The sequence below is a fragment of the Botryllus schlosseri genome, chromosome 14 (genome assembly GCF_051294905.1).
Source record: "Botryllus schlosseri isolate E-star chromosome 14, Bs_hap1, whole genome shotgun sequence".
In the NCBI taxonomy this organism is placed as follows: domain Eukaryota; kingdom Metazoa; phylum Chordata; class Ascidiacea; order Stolidobranchia; family Styelidae; genus Botryllus; species Botryllus schlosseri.
The window spans coordinates 24,036,542-24,058,775 of NC_137249.1; the positions used below are offsets into that span (position 1 = coordinate 24,036,542).

The following is a 22,234-nucleotide window of genomic DNA, read 5'->3' on the forward strand; positions in this document are numbered from 1 at the left end:
CGTGTGACAGTCTCCAGCCTCAAGGCCAGAATCTCCCAAGCTGTACCGGGACCGAATTTCCGAGGCTGCTATCCGTAGTTCTTCAGAATGATGTTTTGGATTCAATATGACATTTCTTTGTCCAATCTATGAGATAACAATTGCGTATGTGTCCGAACTCGTTGACCTTTCCAGTTAGGCATACGCAATCTCTCGATTTATAGTCATTTCCATTTCTGCAGATAAGTAGTCAGGTCAAGTGCGAACATGAATCGTGTTGAATCTTTGCTCCGTACGCCGTTTAGCCAGCTGCCTTTAGAGCAAAAATTAGAGGTAATGCGACTAGGTCCGTATCAGCCTAGAAATTGCCCATTGATCCAATCGTACGCCGGAGGAAAGCGCACTCGTGCCTTTTCTTCAGCGCATTTCGATAAAAATGAATGGCTTACTTATGGCGAGGATAAAAACGCCTTGTTTTGCTTTTACTGTCTTTTATTCGACAGTGCCGGTACCGGAAGCAGTGACTCTTGTTGGAACGCATGCTACTAAGGATAACCTGATGATTGATTCGTGGCATGGGAACGATTCTTAGTTCGCATACATTTTGTAAAATAATCATTTGAATAAAAAACAATGAATAAAACATTTGTTACCGCACTTCAAGTCACGCCACCGGCAAACCTCTCGCGGCACCTACGTTAAAAATCATTGTTTACGGGAAATTCATGTGGCCATCATGAACGTTGAAAAACGCTACTGTGACGTCATATTGATAACAAGTCGCTTGCGGCCCTTGCCCCACCACCCGATATTGTCACGAGCCGCCACTGACTAATATTCATAATGTTTATGATAAGTGTCGTTACCGATCGTTCACTAAGTCGATATGAATATTCGAAAAATCGGATATCACTACTCTCAACACCGGTGATTCGGTTTAAGTTTAAAATCGATTTGATAATGTAATCCAAGGTGTGTTTCTGTGGGATCTGCTAACCTTTACGAGAGAGTGCTGTCTCTTTGACACATGAAACAATTATTATCAACCACACCTTGCGTGCATCGATTTGTCGGCGTCGTACAATTATTGTGGCCAGGCCCCATATTTACCTGTGGATATATCACTCTAATGATATGCGTTGCATACTGTACCGTTCGCTGTATCGAGAGCACCAATGGTAGTTGAGTGAATAACCAAGATGGACAAATATATCCGTTTGTTTGTCTGAATTTTACATTGGATCTCCAAGCCTTCTGTCGTCTATGCCACCGATTGATTTTATTGACCTCACGATGCAATAACGAAGTCCTGGAGGGTATGATGATGTTGTCTATGGGTCATACCGATGTGCGCATAAACACCCAATATTGATACACTGATACATTGTATGTAATGTCATAAACCACATTTACGTGAATACTTGGTAGGGTTGAACCATCGTAAAATATATATTCGATATGTATTGTCATTTTTCACGAAAAAAAAATCAAGGGTTGTGAATCTACATGTTTAATTACATTTGGTCATTGGTTCTGCTTTATCGCTTTGCATTGAATATCCGGATCCGGTTATGAACTGACCTGTATTGGGCTTGTAATTCCATACTGAATGGGGCGATATGTATTGACCAAACCGATTACCGCTACATATCGCTGTACGTATAATCTGTATAGGGTGAGCAAGGAAATTAATCACAAGTAACCTGGAATCGTTAGCACGATGGGTAGTATGCGTTCCTACATTTTACGAAGATTGTTATCCGTGTATCAACCAGTTAACAAAGGCGGGGGGATTACAACTTTAGACGGATTGGTTCTGGAAAATCTAAAGCACGAATCCGGACATCGCAGTCATATCGAAATAGTGCATTGTTATTGTGTGTGTGTGTGTGTGTGTGTGGCTAACCGTCGATTTTGATGGGATGCACCAGAACAAGTGAGTATGCGATTACACAAATGTATCGGAGTCGTTGTTGATGTATATTTTGTCACTGTCCGTTGTAACAATATACAAAACTATCAAATTGGCCGGAGTGGTTGTCAGTTTTCAAAACGAAAATGGTATTGTTACCCAGGGAAAAAATGTATTTCCAAGTGAAAAAGGTTTGTTATCCAGAGAAAAAATATATTTCCAAGTGAAAAAGGGTTGTTACCCAGAAAAAAAAAATATTTCCAAGTGAAAAAGGTTTGTTACCCAAAGAAAAAATATATTTCCAAGTGAAAAAGGTTTGTTACCCAGAGAAAAAATATATTTCCAAGTGAAAAAGGATTGTTACCAAGAAGAAAAAAATATTTCCAAGTGAAAAAGGTTTGTTACCCAGAGAAAAAATATATTTCCAAGTGAAAAAGGTTTGTTACCCAAAGAAAAAATATATTTCCCAGTGAAAAAGGTTTGTTACCCAGAGAAAAAATATATTTCCAAGTGAAAAACGTTTGTTGCTCAGGAAAAAATATATTTCCAAGTGAAAAAAGGTTTGTTAGCCGAGGAAAAAATATATTTACAAGTGAAAATGGTTTCTTACTCTGGGTAAACGTCAGATCTCCAAAGGAAAATAATATGTTTAGTCAGGTAAACGATGGACTGGCAAGTGAAAGTGGTAATTTTACATAGGTAAACGTCGTGGGTTCAGTGTCGTTGGTATTGTTAAACGTTGTCGTCGGTAGCCGTTGGTATACTATTACGAGTGTGAAAAGGCTATGCACGTCTTGTGCGGAGTATCGCGACAGTGAACATATTTTTGGTGTGACGAAACAAGATCGTTGTTTACATGTTAATGCATTTCGATTACCGAGTAGCTGTACAACAGAGAGGAGTCTACAGTTAGTTCGTGCTGTATGTCCCGACGAAAACCACAAGACCACATGTAAATCTATTAGCACAACTCGATGATGTTGATATAGTGTTACTTGAATTAATTATTACCTATTTACACAACATAAAAATAAAAAATTCATGTCGTAGTAAGTTTCTTGAACTCGTGCTTGATGAAAACGAATGGTGACAAGTATGTTTTTGAGTGAAAAAGAATTATTTAGAGTAGTGACAGTTTGTGACCAACGAATGCAAATCGATCATGATATTACAATATACGCTTTCGTCAACATAACGACTTGGTGTAGAAATACTTTCACGTTTTTTGAATAACTGGATTCTCGAGACTTGTTACTTGTACGATGTACCGTTGGTGACTATAACGATCATTTTGTATGATAGTATGTTTTTGTTGCTAGGGCAACCATATGATGACTCACCACTTTTTGTTAGCAAAGTAGATTGATTTGTGTGTAAGATGTAAGCACCGTAACTAGAAAACATATGCACTCTGTTGTTGGAGTAGCTGATTTATTGGTATGACATGGACATATCCTGAAGCCTTGGTTTGTTGTCTAACGAAAGATGAGGTGACCTCGGTGTCGTAAATTGTGTTAACTAAACCCGGATGGATACCACAATTGTGCTGGACTTACACATGGTATTCACATACTGTACACATACAAACTTTTGTGTAAACAACTCTGATGTTTCTGTTCGTATTAGTTCTGTGTTGAACTATTTGATTATTAAGATACATGAACATCCATTGAGACAATAAAGTTCTTGAGGTATCGAAACATTTTGAAAGCACCACCAATCATTGCATAGGTTTGTAGCATGGGAATATTTTCGTGTAACATGAATATATTTCATATGGCTTTGGTAAGAAATGAGTTATGCAGGATAATCATACACAACCTACAAAAGTAAAACTTGTTGCGTTTGATTGTATACTTTGTATCGATGTCTTTGTGATGTTGAAAGACGGTTGTGTTTACATTTGCATTAAGCGGAGTAACTCAAGTAATAAATTTTACTCGTTTGAAAATACCGAACAACGGATAACAGTATCAATATGAGCGGTAATTATTTTTCGTGATATACAACCAATCTTCCAAGCATAACTTGTCAAAAATTTATCATGTCATAGTCGGCTGTTACGAATTCGACACAAATGTACTTCGATTATTACGATGATGGAAATTACGATCAACGCAGTATTTCGAAGTCGTATATTCAGCAATTACCAAATAACAAAAAATATCAAACTGTGCATACAACTCGGTTAGGTAAACGATAGAGTTACAAGTCGGATGTGATCTCGATTTACAGATGACAGCTTGATGATGTAAAGCTCAACCACTCCAGTGTGTGTGTTTATTGCAAAGTATTTGACACAAACAAAATATTGAACGTAGGCCCACCACTTGGTTTCATTACGAGGTGAGTGAAAATTGTTTTCTGTTGGTCAGGTATGATTTGCATTTAGAAAAACGCTCTATGCCGATTAAGCGACGCATCATAATCCGATGACTGAGTGGAATTTCCTTATGGTTTGATTTAGCGAGTTAATTACCGGCGATTCAATCACATACAAGTAAGATCTTTTACGGGATGAGTATTGTGACAACATATACTTTGACGAATGACAATGGGGAGAAATTTCCGATTTCTTTGGTCGTGAGCGTTCTACAAATATTTCCGGCATACATTTAGCAAGCAACCTACAATATTCTTTTGTTATGGTAATGACTTTCACAAGTTTGGTTTTATGATTACAATTACTTATTTAAATGATAATTTATGATCACTACTTTGAGTAACAATACAAACACATTTTGTAGATTTCAGTGTAGCGCCTATTGCGATTTTGTTAATGCTATGAGTTTTGTGTATTACTCAAGTCTGGTAGAATAGGATGCGTCCAGTAAAGATATTCCAAACGAAATTGTTGTGTCATCTTTAGTCTTGGTTACTGGAAACAACTACATTTGTAAAAATATTTTCTGATATCCGTAATACACCGAGTGATTTGTACCAACACGGAATATCTTTCAAACCAAGAACATTTCAGACAAGTATAGTTTTACAAATCAATATGTTAATAACCACGGCGGTGAAAAGTTTGTTGCTGTCATAATAACCTTTACCGCAACGCCGGGTCTAATTAACGCGAATAATTTAATAATCAAGTCATGATCAACCATTACATATGTCAAATCCATGTGTCAATCCTTATGTTTACAGCATGATAACTTTCAATGTAATACCGGTGTTCGATCGTATAAAATGAATTCTTAACTACGTTGGTCAGACATTCAAATATCATATACTCAAAACATATGTTAATCTCAAGTCGCCGACACCGAGAAGTAATTACTTTTGTCTTACAAAATATACCACATAGTAATTTCTTTGTCTTGCGGAATAGTAACGACTTTTACAGTTGAATAAAAGTACGAGTTGGTGGACTATGAATACAACCGAACTTGCTATGGATTTTGGATTGTGGTGATTACTCGCGTAGTCTTGTCTACTTTTCATGAGGATACTTTTTGCTTTGGTTGGGTAAGGTACAAACGGATTGACTTGACAAGGTTTTTTGTATTTTACTCTTTTGTGTATGGGAAGATGTTAAAATGTTGAGACGTAATACTATTTCCGTTCACTCGATTACAACAAAAAAAAAATAACCCGATAGCTTGTTCAAGGTTTCGACAAATAGATTGAAATATTCCGATTTAACTCATCGCGTCACAAGTCGATCGCGGTATGCACAAGTGGTTGTCAAGTTAGAAATATTTACAACAGGTGCTATTTCATTGAATGATTCTATTGTGTGTAGTAACACATTAAAATATCGCGATAGTATTTACTGAAACTGACAAACGGAAAACTCAGTCGTGAATAGAGTTGTAAGTTTCAAGGATTGTTTCAAAGTATAATCTTGAAATGTGACTGGATCAAAGTTAGTAGTCATGTTTGTCAAAGTCCAAATATTTCATTTTGGATTATCTGGATTTACCTTTAGTACATCCCGCGAATGGATTCCGATGCGGTACTATAACATTTTTGATAATAATGACTCAAGGATTTTCAATCAACAATACTGGAATTTTTTGGTAATGCTAGAGTTGCCAAATGATTAGTTGCGTGTTTTTTGTTAAGTGTTTGATTTCAAGTTAATAAAGACAATAACTGTGTAATGCACATACTTGCGATTCTTGATTCTTGTAGAGTTATAGTTGGTATTGATTCTATAAGTGTGAAAACAGCGGCGAATGTGCGAATAATTCGATGCGGCTGAAAGTCGGCGTCAGTAATATTCGGGTTACGTTCGATTCAACAAAAACGCGTTAAGGGATTTGTCAAAGGATTAGAGTTGTACCGATTTAGAACATTCAGATACGAATCGACTTGATTTGTGTAGTGAGTTTCATTTCAAGTTGATAAACTAACACATTGATTGAATATTTTCATGGATCTTATCATGCAACTAAAGTCAGCCACTATTCTGGAGGCGTGAAACATATAGCGATCGAGGGCGAGTGACAAATTGTTGGTTTTCGAATCACCGCCTGCGACGGTTCTGTGACAAACTAATTACCGAAATATTACCTTGTGAGCGGATATGAGGGATTGCTATGTCTGAAGCATTATCCGGTGAGTGGTCGTTGGATTTTAAAATTATATCACACCCTTTTGAATAAGCGTTCACTTCACAAAGGATTAGGGTTAGAGCGGAAATAAGTGACAATTTGTCGCTATTCAAGTTACCGACACTGGTGGTCTGTTATTCGTTACTTAATAAATCTTACGAGTGAAATCAAGTTCCGTACCAAACTATCAAAATATTACCTTGTGAGCGATTGGTATGTATGTAACATCAAGTCACGAATGATGGTTATGTCTGGGACATTATCTTGTGAGTGATCGTAGCATTTTACAAATATTTCACACCCTTTTTGAAGTGTTAGTTTGTGTGCATGGTTATTGTTGGTGTTGGAATCACCGTCTACGCCGGTTCTGTGACAAAATAATTACCAAAATATAATTCTGCGAGTGATGCCTACGAATATTTCACCGCGTGAGCGATCGATATGCCTGTAACACCAAGTCGCGAAAGATGGTTATGTCCGAGACATTATCTTGTCAGCGATCGCGGGGTTTTGTAAACTATTTCACACATTTTTGAAGTGTTAGTTTGTGAACGCGGTTATTGTTGATATTCGAATCGCCGTCTACGCCGACTCTGTGGTAAACTAATTACCAAAATATTACCTCGGAAGTGACTCCTAGATTTAGCAAACTATTTCGCACTGAATGGAATAGTGTAATAATCGATAGTAGCACGCGGTTGGCCGTGAAACAATTCAGCGCGCAGGTCATTCGAAATATAGGTCGCACTGCTTAATCCTAACAACAAGCCACGTTTCCGTTTGTGCGGTTATTGTTGGCGACTCGTACATATTCAACACCGCGTGAGAGATGCCTGAAAGTACGAATCATCGCCGCGTCCATAAGAATAACGATATATCATTGTCGTACTCGCCGTAATTTGGAATATGCACATTACCTAAGGACCAATCACATGACTATTTACTTGATACATATTCAACACGAAGTACGACATGCCAACAACGAAGCCGCGTGCGAGCTATCCCTATGCTGAAAAGGGTTACCGTGCGACCACAAGACACAATAGCCGCTCGCCACCCCACCATAAGGCATAAAAGCCGCTTGCCACCCCCGGTTTCTCAGCCGCTTGCGACCTCCGCCATAAGAAATAAGAGCCCCTTGCCACCCCCGCCATAAGACGCAATAGCCGCTCGCCACCCCACCATAAGGCATAAAAGCCGCTTGCCACCCCCGGTTTCTCAGCCGCTCGCGACCTCCGCCATAAGAAATAAGAGCCGCTTGCCACCCCCGCCATAAGACGCAATAGCCGCTCGCCACCCCACCATAAGGCATAAGGAGCCGCTCGCCACCCCCGGTTTTCCAGCCGCTCGCCACCCCGCCATAAGAACCCCCAGGCAAATCACGAGCGATCTACTATACTACTAACTTAGCTCTGTAATTTTGTCCTGATTGCTCATTCCCAAAACGTTTTCTGAGATGCTCCACTATAAGTTCGAAGTTCTGAGAATCCTCGGCGGAAACCTACTTGGCCTACTTCAGCGCGGGACGTTCCAGACTCCAGACAAAATATGAAAGAATTTCACGTACACCCCAAGATGGGTTGCAGCCAACAACATACTCAAAGTGGCTTAGATGGTCTTCCAACGTAACGTCCGTTGTTCCACTGAACTTATTAGGTAGAACATTTGGCGTTTTCGATTCCAGATAAATAGGCTTACCAGGCACTGGTATTTCAGTTGATTTCTTGCTGCTCGAAAATATGGTATCGTTGGAATTTATGCCATCCGGAACAGAAACACATGGACGATCAACACTGCGCTTGTCGTCAGAACTAGTCTGTTCCGGTACAGTACGTTGCATTTCTCTCAATAACGAAAGAATCCTGGTCTCCCACGCCTGCATTTTTCGGTCGATCATCTCTTCGACAGCAAGTAAAATTTTTTCTGAGATGCGCTCAATCTGTCCCGATACTCTACTTTCGGTGTTGGTCATTCTCAGTTCGAGGTATTCAATTTTCGTTCGCAGCACTTCCAGTTGATGCGACTCGATCTCTTCTTCGATCTGTCTGGCCTCGGAAATTAACGACTGAGGTGAACTATCCATTCTAGTCCTGGCGTGCTCGCCAATGTAGAGGCCTTTGCTCAGATAGGAAGTTTATTCACTCAGTCGTACTCAACAACCCAACAGCGAACCCAACAGCGACGAGACCAAACACAAGAAGAGACACGCCCAACATGAAATCACTAGAGCATCACAAGGGCGCCAACCCAGATAGGGGGCGCACGAGGGCTGCCACAGTACGTTTGACCTTCATTTTGTTCTCCCCCATGTTTTGTTTGATTTTGCCCAAAGTATTGTCCCAGTATTTTGATTGTCAATTTTTTATGGTGTTCGAATCGGTAGTTTCTATATTTCGGTGGTTGGTTGATGTGTAAAATTTCATTTTTATCTGGATTTAAAGTTTTGGCCTGTGGCTTTTTCGAATTCTCTAAAGATGCGCTGGATGTCTTGTTCTTTGCTGAGGAAGCAGGTGATGTCGTCTGCGTAGGCCCACTGTTCTATTTTTATTTCCTCTCTACCGATCTGAAATGGTCGTATTTTTTCGTTGGCTTCTATTTTTTTTGCTAGAGGGTCGTTACTTATGGCGAAGAGCACCATACTAAGGGGGCAGCCTTGCCGTATTCCCCTCCCAAGTTTTATTTCATTTGTGGTTGCTCCATTCACTTGGATTCTCGTCGTTGCTGTATTATATATGTTTTTGATGACTCTGGCGAAGCTTTCGGGGATTTCGAATTTTTGTAGGATATTATACAAGTACTTAAGGTGTATACGGTCGAAAGCCTTCTCTTGATCGAGATTTATTACGATCAGCTCTTTGTTTTTCTCTTTTGCATATTCAATGGCGGCCTGTGTGTTTCTGAGTATGTCCGTGATTTGTCTGTCTTTAATTGCACATTTTTGTGATTTATTTATTAGGTCCGGTAGTATGTGTGTTAGTCTCAGTGTTGGGATCAAGTCACTACCTTCGAGTCACGAGTCATTTCGAGTCATTGCACATTTTGACTCGAGTCAAGTCAAGTCAATCGATTTTCAAAGGTGACTCGAGTCAAGTCACGAGTCAAGTCACAATTCAAGTCAAATTGCCTTTTCGAAGTATGAGACATGATAACCTCACTGCATTTTGCTAGCTGTCTGAAATGCAGATTGAAGGGTCATTGATTTTGAACCGATGAACGAATATTGAGTTAAATATATACGCAAGAAGGAGCCGTATCGCTCACATATACGTAGAACTGCTAAACCTCAGTTTATAGTTACCAGCCAAAATAGAGAATAGATATGAATTGATAAGATGCAATACGTTACTCATTTACAAATCGATATGATACAATTCGAGATTGCGCCAATGATGGAGGACCATATAAACTATATTCGAATTCAGTTTCAATCAAACAAGAGGTTTGGTTAAGATAAAAACAGAGAACAGAAACTGTTTTACTATTGTAGCGTCCCTGATGTAGTGTTAACTCAACAGAAACGTCGATGTTCCCTAAACGTTCGGAATCTTCTTCAGTGCAATTACCACACAGCAGAGTTACAAATTAACAGAATATATTAAAACGACAATCAGCAGCGTCCTGACCCAGCAAAAGCCAATCAACCAGCCAAGGCGCGAAAATATTCAGAAAACCACTGAAGCGAACAAATGACCATTATATTACAACAATGCGATCACAAGAGCGTTACACTATACTAGTTCACGACAACGTAAGCTTCGATCACTTCGTTTGTGGTCAAGTTATTTGTGAGAGAACAATGGAGGCTCAGTAAACCGCACGATCATTAAATCATTGGTCGCTCTCACGGGTTATACCAGCGTTTCGCGAATAATCCGAACATATGCAAGATACAGTGACTTTTATCCACACCGATTACTTGATGACTTGAAATTGACTCGTGAATTTTCCTCCGAGTCACGAGTCAGTCCACATTTCTGATAGACCGAGTCAAGTCAAGTCAAGTCATTTTAGCAAAGTGACTCGAGTCAAGTCAAGTCATACGAAAAAGGTGACTCGAGTCATCCCAACACTGGTTAGTCTATTGGCGAATTTGCGAGGATCCCAGTTAGTATTTTATAATCAGTTAGTATTTTATAATCAGTATTCAAAAGTGTTATCGGTCGCCAGTTTTTGAGGTCTTTTTCGTCTCCTTTTTTATATATTATGGTAGTTATGCCGCATTTCCATGTTTCACACAGGCCGCCAAAAGTATATGCATTGTTGAGTACCTCCCAGAGGTCTTGTGTTATTGAGTACCTCACAGAGGTCTTGTTTTATTGTTTCCCAAAGGTAGCGTAAAACTCTTTCGAGGGCCCGTCTGAACCGGGGGTCTTAAAACGCTTTCCATTTCTTGTAGAATCTCTCTCAGTTCAGTGATCTGTAATTGGGCGTTGAGGCTTTCTTTTTGTGTCTGGGTTAATTTGTCACCCAGCACCTTAATGTATTCCTCTTGTTTTCGCGTGTCTTCTTGTTTTGATTTAGGCTACAGTTTCTTGTAGAAGTCTTCTATTTCCGATAGTGTTTCCGTTGGTCCAACGGTTTCTTTAAAACACTGAGGTTTTTTTCGCTTTTCTTTGTTTTAGTTTTTGATAAAAGTATTTTTGTTGGGTTTTCATTTTGTTCGATGTCTTTGATTTTATGCAGTTTGCATTGGTATCTTATTTTTTCTTCTAGTTTTTTCAGCTCGTTGATTTCTTTATATGCGGCATTGGTATTATTTGTGGCACTGTCTTTGCCGTCCGCTTCGTTTTGTATACGAGCTATTTTTTCTTGAAGATTTTTTATGTTGCGGTACTCCGCCTTTCTCTTCTCATGCTGGTATTTCTTCATGTGAATTTTCACCACTTTTTTTGGCTTCATCCCACCATTGGTAGATGTCGTCAAATTGGTGTTTCTTTTTTTGGTGTTTTTTATAAATAATTTTGATTTCTTTTTGCAGCTTCTCATCATCGTATAAGCCAGTGGTTCCCAACCTTTTTCGACTCATCGCCAACTTTTCAAACTCCACACCGATCATCGCCCCCCAAATATTGGGAACACAAAAATGGGCATACAGCCTAAGAAAAAAAGTCAACTTTTCGGCTCGACCTCGAAATTACACTTTTCCAGCTAAATTTTGGTGAGTTGACTAACAAAAAAGGTGATTTCTCCGACTCGGTTCCTGAAGGACCGTAACAGCACTTCGTCAGCCCCCCCCCCAAATACGTTGGTCTTGACCCCCTCCATAGGGCGATAAAGCAAACTTCTGCATCCCTCAGACCCAATTCCCCCGATACCTCTTTACCGCTACTTCTCAGCACAAATCGTTGGACTCTTTAGTAGGCGGGCTCAATTCGCGCTAAGCGCGAAAAATTTCGACTATTCATGATTGAATCGGTCAATATGATCGAGAATTGCATAAATATTGTTGTCAATTTTTTATCCTCTCTCTGCTCATGTATTCAGATATACTGGTAAAGCTGAGTGAGGTGTCATAGAAAATGTAGCGCCCGTAAATAATATTTGAACATATTCGGGCCGACCCGTGGTTATAATGACTTCGTTACGTAATGACATTTCGTGGCCTGTCTGCTATGTCAAAAGATATTCAAATCGCCCATACGTGCTAAACTAAAACACGCACACGATTTCAAATTGGTATTTCTGCGCTGGCAATTAATTTTTCTCTGCGAGATGGCATTTTTTGCGGGGTTCTAATTGGACAGGACTGGAACATTTGGCGCCAACCATTTATGTTCCTATGGCAAATTAAATATATATGTATGTATATTCTATATATACCGAAGTCGGTCAGCATAAAGGCAGTCCTTTTCCGCCAAGATTATCTCGTTCTGGCACACTTCTCGTAGTCGCATGTTACATGGCCTGAAACTTCATGTCTTGGTGCGTCATGGAGTGATAATGGCTGACGCCGAGATGCCCATTTCTATGCCTCTAGCGCATTATTTCTTGAAGGAAGGGTATCCAATAAGCAAGAAATATGTGACCACGAAATGGCGCGCAGCGCGACGTCAATGTAGCCATTTCAACGCGCTATCGCCCCCTTCGTCCATTTTCGCCCCCTTGGCTATTTTCGCCCCCCCCCCTGGACCGACAAATCGCCCCCTGGGGGGCGATATCGCCCACGTTGGGAACCACTGGTCTAGACCTACACGACACCTGTAGAGATACGGATGTTTGGAAAAGAAATTACTATCAGGGCACCCTGATATTAGTGAAGTCAACATTGAAACAAGATTACGACATCTCAGATGAAATAATCATACAACACAAAATCACATTGAGAAAAGACACCGACAATTTGGAAATTTGGAACATATACGCACCACCGGGGATCTCGAAACGCAATACCGACTTTTATAAGAATCTAGTAAATAACACCAAAGAAGCAGGAGAACGAACATTGATAGTAGGGGATTTTAACCAAATCATAAACAAACTGGATGCAAAAATTAATCGAAACTTCCAAAGATCTCTAGCAGCAAATATATGGAAAGACTTCACTGATATACACGGGTATCAGGACGTGTATCGCTCCAGACATCCGTATGAAAGACTCTTCACCAAGAAAATGGGAGACCAGGAGAGGCGCATAGACAATGCGTACGCTACCAGTCTCTTGAACAAAGATATATCCAGGTGCTTGTATAAAACAAATCCTGTTTCAGATCATATGTACTTAATGAAAATTACAATTGGCAACAATAAACAAAATAGATGGGGTAAAGGAATCTGGATGTGTAATGAATCAATTCTTGACAAAAACCAAACGAAAAACAACATTAGCGATATAATAGATACTATGAAAATGAATAGACACAACTATACTTACATCTCAACGTGGTGGGACAACCTGAAAGCGAAAATTAAAACAGCCTTACAAGCCTTCGAGAATGCTGGAGGTAAAGCAGAAAAAAGAAAGATTAGAGAGCTAACCAAAAAGATAGAAATCGCGGAAGAAAACGGAGATAAAATGGGCTAAATCATTCTACAAAATGATCTGAAAAAGATAGAATGGAAAAAGCTCGAATTTACAACAGTAAAGGCTAAAATAAAAGACAAAGAAGTTGGCGAAAAGCCAAATAAGTCTTTTTTCAATAGACTAAAGAAAAGAAATACATTACAGAAAATAAGTACAGTCCTTGACAAGCAGGGAAAAGAACTAACAGACCCAGAAGAAATCACACAAAAGGTGGAAGCTTTTTACAGTGATCTGTGGAAAGCAGAAGCCAGTGTTGATGAGAAAGAGCAAGGGAAATTCATGGAATTAATAAAAGGGAAATTCATGGAATTAATAAAAGAGGTTAAATTGCGAGAGGAGGACAACGATCTCCTCGGACAATATGTAACCCAAGATGAAATAAAAGAAACATCAAAAGACATGGCCAACGGCAAGACGCCGGGCAGCGATGACTCACGAAGGCCTTCTACTTAAGATTCTGGGTGGATCTCAAAGATCACCTAGAAGAACTTTACAACAACGCAATCTTTCTGGGAGATATACCTGTAAGTCATGGAATGACGGAATAATCAAATTAATCAAATGAGATTCACAAAAACTAGAAAATTGGAGGCCAATTTTACCTTATCAAATCTGGACTATAAGAGATATTAACTGCAATATTAGCGAACAGATTGAAAATGGTAACTGATGAATTAATACTATATACACAAAAATGCGGAATTAGAAACAGGCAAATATCAGACATATTAAGGAATATCAAAGCAGCACTTGACCAGGCATACAGGAAAAAAACATAATTGATTGTGGTGTCAATAGACCAAGAGAAAGCCTTTGATAGGGTCCACCATGGATTCCTACATAAGATCCTGGAATGCTATGGTATACCGTACGGTATACGCAGATTGATAAAAAAAAACTATACAGTGAATCGCACAGCCAAGTGCAGCTAAATGAAAAATTAACAAATGAAATAGAAATAAGCAGGGGGCTTCGACAAGGATGCCCACTCAGCATGTGCCTATATGCTATGACAGCAGACCCATTAGCCAGGAAGATGAGAAAATTAAGGGACAGAAAATAGGCAAACAAGAACTGCGTCTGCAGCAGTAAGCGGATGATTTAACGGCGATCGTGACAGACGAAAAATCTGTGGAGGCAGTCTTTGATGACCTTGAAATGTTCGCGAAAGCGACAGGACAAATCATAAACAAAAGAAAAACTGAAATATTATGCACCAACTTTACCCAGAAAGAAGAATACAAACAGTATGTCACTCAAACCACAGAAATCTTGGGACAAAAATTTGGAAAAAACTATATAAATCTAACCTGGAATAAAAGACTAGAGCAAATAAAGAAAATAGTACATACTTACCGACAAAGAAATCTTACCTGGTTCGGCAAAGCGATCGTCATAAACAGCTTGGCAGCGTCGAAAATCATACATAACGCAAGAATTGTTGAAGTCCCTGAAAGAACAAAAGACCAATTAGAAACACTCCTATTCAAGCTTCTCTGGGCCCCAGAGAAAATTGAGGCTATGGGGAGAAAACACCTAATCGCCAGAGGACGAATGGGAAAGCTAAAAATAACTTGCCTAAAAAGCAAGATAGAGGCTTGCAAGGTAGAAAAGTATAAAATATTGAAGGAATTGACGGAGCCGAAAGAATTCTGGCATTATGAGGCCATATATGTCCTGGGCTCTAAGCTCAAAAGCATAAATGCAAAACTCTACAACTCGATGCCTCATAGTGACTCCGTAACGAAAGAATGGACTAATATACTCAACACAGCAAATGAGATGGAGTGGAGTGACCAAAACTGGAAAGATGCAGAACACAGAGATATCTGTGAGGGAATTAGAAATAAAAATGCACCAAAACTCCTAGAAATTTTCCTGGCAACAGGAAAGAAGATCAACTTGGAAAATATATTAACAGAAAACAAAAATAGAAATCCTATAAAAAATGAGGAGAGGGTCACAAACCTAAGAGTGGCAGCTAATGGCTACTTCTTAGGCGACCAAATCAGTAAAAAGAATATACTCAATATAGAGTGACAGGGCACGGTCATAACTGACTGCAAGTTCTGTGGCCACAATGAGGATAATCTGGAGCATATACTGCTCAATTGTAGATTTGCCAAAAGCATATTTGATAAAACCAAAGGATTGATGCAACAAAAACATTTGACAAAGGATGCCATATTTTATAGTGACCGCAAGACAAGCAAATCCGACTGGACAATATTAAGCATAATTAAAACAGAAATAATGAAAAGAAAATTCGGCCTTGACAAAATCAATCAAAAAATGTCAAATTTTAATTTGGCTCTAAAAGCATCAGTCACCAAGATTTTGAAGAAGATAGTCATAAGAGTTAAAATATTTGACAATTCGAATGAGGAAAATATTTGACAATTCGTATGAGGAAACCATTTTTAGGAACGAATTAGCGTTCCTAATAGAAGAAAATAGGTAGAAAAGTAAGGGAAAGCCTGATCCGCGGAGTGCGGCTTTAGACAGAATATCAGAAGTTAACAGTACCGGTACTTGAAATTTTCATTTCTAGATTTTTCAGCAAAAGGTATATATCACAGGATAGAAAATGATTAGAACAATAAGAAAATATCCATTAATAAAATTTTATAACAAAAACGAAAGAAATACGACCAAAATTAGACTAAAATAAGCCAATTGTCGAACAGCGAAGAGTCCGATTGTCTCATACGCGCGCGACAATGCAATTCGGCGTCGCCGATTGTTCCCATTCATGAGAACAATCGGAAGCGAAATCAAGACCGCTACTCAGTCAGGCGTGATGAATCATAGAGTTTAACATTAAATCTACCAAAGCAACCGGAAAATAACTGAAGAAAGAAGATAAATAAAGCGAAAATTATAATTTCGACACGGAAAATTAACAAAAAACGAAAAGAAATCACGCCACAACAAAAATTACGATTTCGAACGGAAACAATTTGGCCAACAAACTTTGGATGATGGAGAAAGGATGAGGAGTATTTGGTTGTATTAAGAAACTAATTAACTATTAGAAACTAAAACTGAATTTTGTGATGGAGAACCCTGATCAACGTGATTGGACATCCAGAATAGACTCCATGGAAAAAAGAATAACAAAAAATCTTGAAAGCATGCTGCGATCCATCATCGAAAAGACCTTTCAAAACTCGATGGCAGAATTTAAAAAATCGATCAACGATGGAATCACCAAGCTATCTACTCGTATCGACAAGCTATTTACCAGATCTGACTTGATGGCAAAAGAGATGAAATCCCTTAATGACTCCATGGAGAATATCTCATCTGAAATGGCAACATTGAAGACGCAAAACTCAATGCTGGGTAAAAAAATTGATGATATTGAGCAAAGTCAAGTTTTTATATGCAAGGAATATGAAGACCAGAAACAAAACATGAATGAACTTGAAGGATTACTAAAAGATCTCGAAACATGGAAAACATCCGTTGAGGAAGATGTGAGACAACTAAAACAGACCAGTGAAGAAAATTCATGTAGTACGGATGAAATTGACTTGCATATGAGGCGAAACAATCTTGAATTCCATGGGATACCCTTTACAAAAGAAGAAAACACTGACAATCTAATCATTCGTGCTGTCGCAGTTCTTGGGATAGATGTCACAGCCAACGACATATCCATTTCTCACCTCTTGCCTTCTAAACACCAGAGCCTACCGCCGCCAATACTGGTCCGATTTACTTCATTGAAAATGAGGAATCTCATCCTGAAAGCAAGAAACAAACTGTCGAAGATTGAAGATTTTGGGATTCCAAAAATGACTTCACTGTTTATCAATGAAAATTTGACCAAGAATGCTCGTGACCTGCTCACCGCTGCCAAAACTTTCAAAAAGAAACACGACTATGATTATTTATGGATAAACAATGGCCGCATATTCCTAAGAAGATCCCCTGGTGAGGAAAAAATTCATCTTCGTTGTCAAAATGACCTTGACCAGCTGCAATAATTCCTTGCTATCATCTACTGACAATCTTCTCACATCACTGCCAATATGGCGAGACGACGCTGCAAAGCATGCTTTGAATATTGCGAATCTGATGACCCAACCCTTAAATGTGTTATCTGTAATTGCTGGTTACACCAGAGATGTGTGAGTGCTTCTAATTTTCAGCCTAATAATGCTGCTGCCATACAGCATTATTGTAATGTTTGCCTAAACAATAATCTTGCTCTTGGTCATTCTTATGAAACATTGTGCCAAACCACTACTTCCCCTGCAGAGATCACTGATAGTAACAAATTATCAACTAAACAAGTAGAGCTTAACAACCTAAATGCATGTAAATGTATTGATTTTACAGCTGATTCTATTCAAATACCCAAGACCAACCATTTTGCTATTGGTCATGTAAACATTGTATCCTTGCAGAAAAATTTCGACAAGCTTCATGAATTTCTATGCTCACTGGATATCCCAGTTACATTACTTGCAGTCTCTGAGACCAGACTTCAGAGTGACCCAATTAGTAACATAAATATTGATGGCTATTGTTTTATTCATAGCCCAACCAAATCCAAGGCTGGTGGAGTGGGTTTGTATATACATGATGACATAACTTACCAAGAGAATCAAGAATTTGAAATAAAAGGCTGTCAATGTGAACAGTTATGGATTGAAATTTCTGGTATGCCAACCTTCCCAGACTCCGTCATTGTTGAATCAATCTATAGACACCCAAGGGATAATGTTTCCAATTTCATGGAACAATTTTCCTCGACCCTAGAATTATTGAACAATAAAGATAAAAAATTCATTATCACCGGTGACTTCAACATCAACCTATTAGATGCATCACCCATGGTCAGAGAATATCTAGACATGATATCAAGTCACGGCACTGCTCAAATTATAACCCATCCGACAAGAGTCACAAGAACATCTAAAACACTCTTGGATCATACCTATACAAATATTGCTGATCAATCAATATCCCCTTTTGTTGTGGAATGTAACTTGAGTGATCACTATCCAATATTATGTCAATTTGGATCTCGTCTTAAACGCTTGAGACCAAAGCACATGCGCAGAAATCTGCACAAAATTGACCTGACCTCCTTCTACAATGACCTTGACTGCTTGGCAGATAAAACCGATGCTGTGATCCTCCATGATAACAACTTTAATGAAACATTTGATTACTTCATGAAAGAAATCTCTTGTATTGTAAACAAACATGCACCTTTAAAAACTCTATCAAAGCGTCAACAAAGATTATCAAATAAACCTTGGTTGTCTCTTGGCATACTGGTATCCATTAAGCACAGAAACAGACTCTACAGATCACTGAAAAATAAATGGTCAGAATCTAGACAATTGCAATTCAAAAAATATGCCAACTTACTCTCTCAAATCAAAACGAAAGCAAAGGAACTATATTTTAAGAAACACTTTTCTAAACATCAAAATAATCCACGTGAAACATGGAGATCCGTAAATCGTATTATCAACAGAAAATCCAAATCCCAGGCACCTAACAAAATAAACGATTTTGTTTCTGATCAAATGGTCTCTGATCAGTCCCGGATGACTGAGATCTTTAATAGTTTCTTTTCTACCATCGGCACAAAACTCTCGGAATGTTGCTCGAATGATGATGGCGATCACCATCATATTTTTGGAAAACGCCCAAGTTCATCATTCTATCTTCAACCAACGTCACCAAATGAAGTCATAAGTGTTCTATCTACACTGAAAAACAATAAAGCTCAAGGTCACGACCAACTGCCTATCATTATTGTCTAACACATAGGAATTCACCTAGCAGATACCATCGCTAAATTATTCAATTTCTCATTTTCTTCAGGGATATTTCCTGATTACTTGAAGATTGCACGTGTGATACCTGTATTTAAATGTGGAGACAAAACCAACGCAAGCAACTATCGACCCATTTCGATATTGTCACCGTTTGCCACTCTGCTTGAGAAACTATTATTTGAGAGACTTAACAGTTATCTCAATAAAATGAATCTCTTAAACTCAAATCAATATGGTTTTAGAAATAACCACAAAACCTCTCAAGCTATATTACAGGTTACCTCGAGGATGAGCTCATTGACTCTAAAAATGTTGCCACTGGCGTGTTTTTAGATCTGAAAAAGGCATTCGACTGTGTCAATCATTCCAAACTAGTTGACAAACTTGAATTCTATGGTATACGTGGACTTGCAAAAATGTATTTCGAATCTTACTTAAAAAATAGGAAACAATTTGTTCATATTGGAACAACGCGTTCACAATTACTACCCATACAGACTGGTGTACCTCAGGGATCCGTTCTCGGGCCCCTGCTGTTCATAATTTACATCAATGATATTGGTCATTTATTTGACAATGACATCACACTGTTTGCTGACGACACCAGCCTAGTTATACCCGGTAAAAATTTATCTGATGCATTTGACAACATTAACACTAAGCTATCGACAGTGTCAAAATGGATGGCATCTAACCAACTTCAGCTCAATGCCTCCAAAACCAAAACTCTCGTATTTCATACACAAGTGAATCGCAGTAGAATTATAGTAAATAACGCACATCTTGATACACATAAAACTGTTAAATATCTTGGCATTATCATTGATGATAAACTCGGATGGTCTGATCATATCAACAATATAAAAACTAAAATCTCGCGTGGTGTCGGGGCTCTCTATCGCCTTAAAAATTTAATTCCTCATCAAACTCTCAGATCAGTCTACTATGCCTTAATTCACTCCTATCTCATTTATGGGATCCTAGTTTGGGGACCTGCTGCGAAAAAACATCTGCAGAAATTGCAAAATCGAGCCATACGAATTCTCTGTCGGAAATCTAGATATGAGAATTGTAATAGCATGTATCGTAGCGTTAGAATATTGAAAGTGGAAGACATTTTCAAATTTGAGGTAATGAAATTCATGCATAGCTATCATCAGGATGAACTGCCACTATATTTTGATAATCTGTTCAAGATACCTTCAGATACCCACCAACATCATACCAGATTTTCTACTAACTTGTCTCTGTCTGTGCAACACCACTCTACCAGTCTAGTGCAAAATTCAATCAGTTTTATTGGTGTCAATGTTTGGAATAAGCTGCCACCTAATCTCCGCAATTTAGACTCTTGTGCTTTTAAAAAACAATGTTTTCAATCTCTTATCTCTAACTACCGCTAAATTGTATTTGCGTTGTATTTCAAATTGGTCCATGATACTGTGTCTTATTTTCCCTTTCGTTCGTTAGTTTATTTTAATTTTTTCTTCATTAGTTATCGACTGTGAAAACTGCTCCTGTCCCGGGTGGCTCGGCTCTGAAGACTTTGTCATATCGAGCCTCCCGTCTACCTTGCATGTCGCATTTCACTGTAACATTTTTGTAGTGTTATGTTGATATGTAATGTATACGAATAAAGATTCTCTCTCTCTCTCTCTGACGAAAGATGAACGGCAGCGACGGAGGATGACGATGACGTGGACGATGATGATGACTCTGACGAGGACGATGACGATGAGGATGATGGAACTTGGAACATGGACCGGAGGATTGCAATTGTGTGAATGGTTTGATATGTATGTGCGCGTGATTGAATATACCGTGACTGATTTTTTTCTGACTGCTGAAGTGTGAATGAAGGTTGCCAGTGAACTCGGCACTTGGTGAACTCGGCACCTTTAACTCGGCACCTGGTGAAATCGGCGCTTGTATTGTGACGCACGCAACAATGCCGTCTGTCGGTGTTGGCCTACTACTCTACTCGGTGCATGTATTGCTAATTTGACGGATAGAGGGAATGATTGATATTTGCGATGGACATGGACATATGCGTTGAGATTGAAGTGGGGCCGCTACCGGTAGCCGATCTTAACAACCAGGTAAGTCGAATAGTGCTAATTAATTCGATATGAGTGATCAGATTTCAACTAAATTTTGCTTGCAGGAAGATGCCATTGAGATTGAAGTGGGGCCACTACCGGTAGCCGATCTTAACAACCAGGTAAGTTGAATAGTGCTGATTAATTCGATATGTGTGATTAGATTTTAACTTAAAATTTTGTTTGCAGGAAGATGATCTCATTGAGTCGTCGTTATCCGATGTGTCCGCTGCTCAGGTCAACTCTGAAATGTCATGCTCGGACGAGTCAGCTAATAAAATATTGGAGGGTGTATCGCAAAGAGGATGAGATGTGCTGTTTGACGACTAAGGTCGATCGTTCTTACACCAGGAAGATTAAAAAAAACATGCCTCAATTCTTTGGAGATGCAAGAATCGTAGATTTTATAAGTTCAATACAACACAACAATACTGATTTTGTATTAGCTGATTACTTATAGGAAGGTGTGATTTTGTCACAGGTAGCTGGTTAGGAGCAGGTTGAAGGGTGACATTAGGAAAACATCCTGTTAAAAAAATATAGTTGAAGGACGATATTTAATTTATAAGGAGCAAGGTGAAGGGTGACATTAGGGAAACATCCTTCTAACAAAATATAGTTAAAGGGCGATATTTAATTTATAATATCCGTTTCTTGAAGGCAAAAACTGATTATTTTGGCCTTCATAAGTTTCGATGTGTTCATGGAAAACATTTATTAGTGTCATGGGGAACATTGTATTGTCATAAACTCGAAACAATAGAGATCGCACAGCATCTACGGTCAAACGAAGTGCCGAGTTCACCAAGTGCGGAGTTCAAGGTGCCGAGTTCACCAGGTGCCGAGTTCACTGGCAA

The 22,234-nt window shown here is 38.8% G+C and overlaps 2 long non-coding RNA genes and 1 pseudogene across 3 annotated transcripts in view; 1 reads left to right on the plus strand and 2 right to left on the minus strand.

Moving 5' to 3' along the window:
• The window catches only part of LOC145456561 (uncharacterized), a 390,319-nt gene that overhangs the window by 262,257 nt on the left and 105,828 nt on the right, over window positions 1-22,234 (minus strand). The window lies entirely within an intron of this gene.
• The window catches only part of LOC145456548 (trans-1,2-dihydrobenzene-1,2-diol dehydrogenase pseudogene), a 355,453-nt pseudogene that overhangs the window by 140,088 nt on the left and 193,131 nt on the right, over window positions 1-22,234 (minus strand). The window lies entirely within an intron of this gene.
• LOC145455167 (uncharacterized) lies at window positions 21,002-21,801 on the plus strand. The gene is made up of 3 exons (XR_013920282.1): window positions 21,002-21,377; window positions 21,443-21,499; window positions 21,567-21,801. It is a non-coding gene; the product is annotated as an uncharacterized LOC145455167 (long non-coding RNA).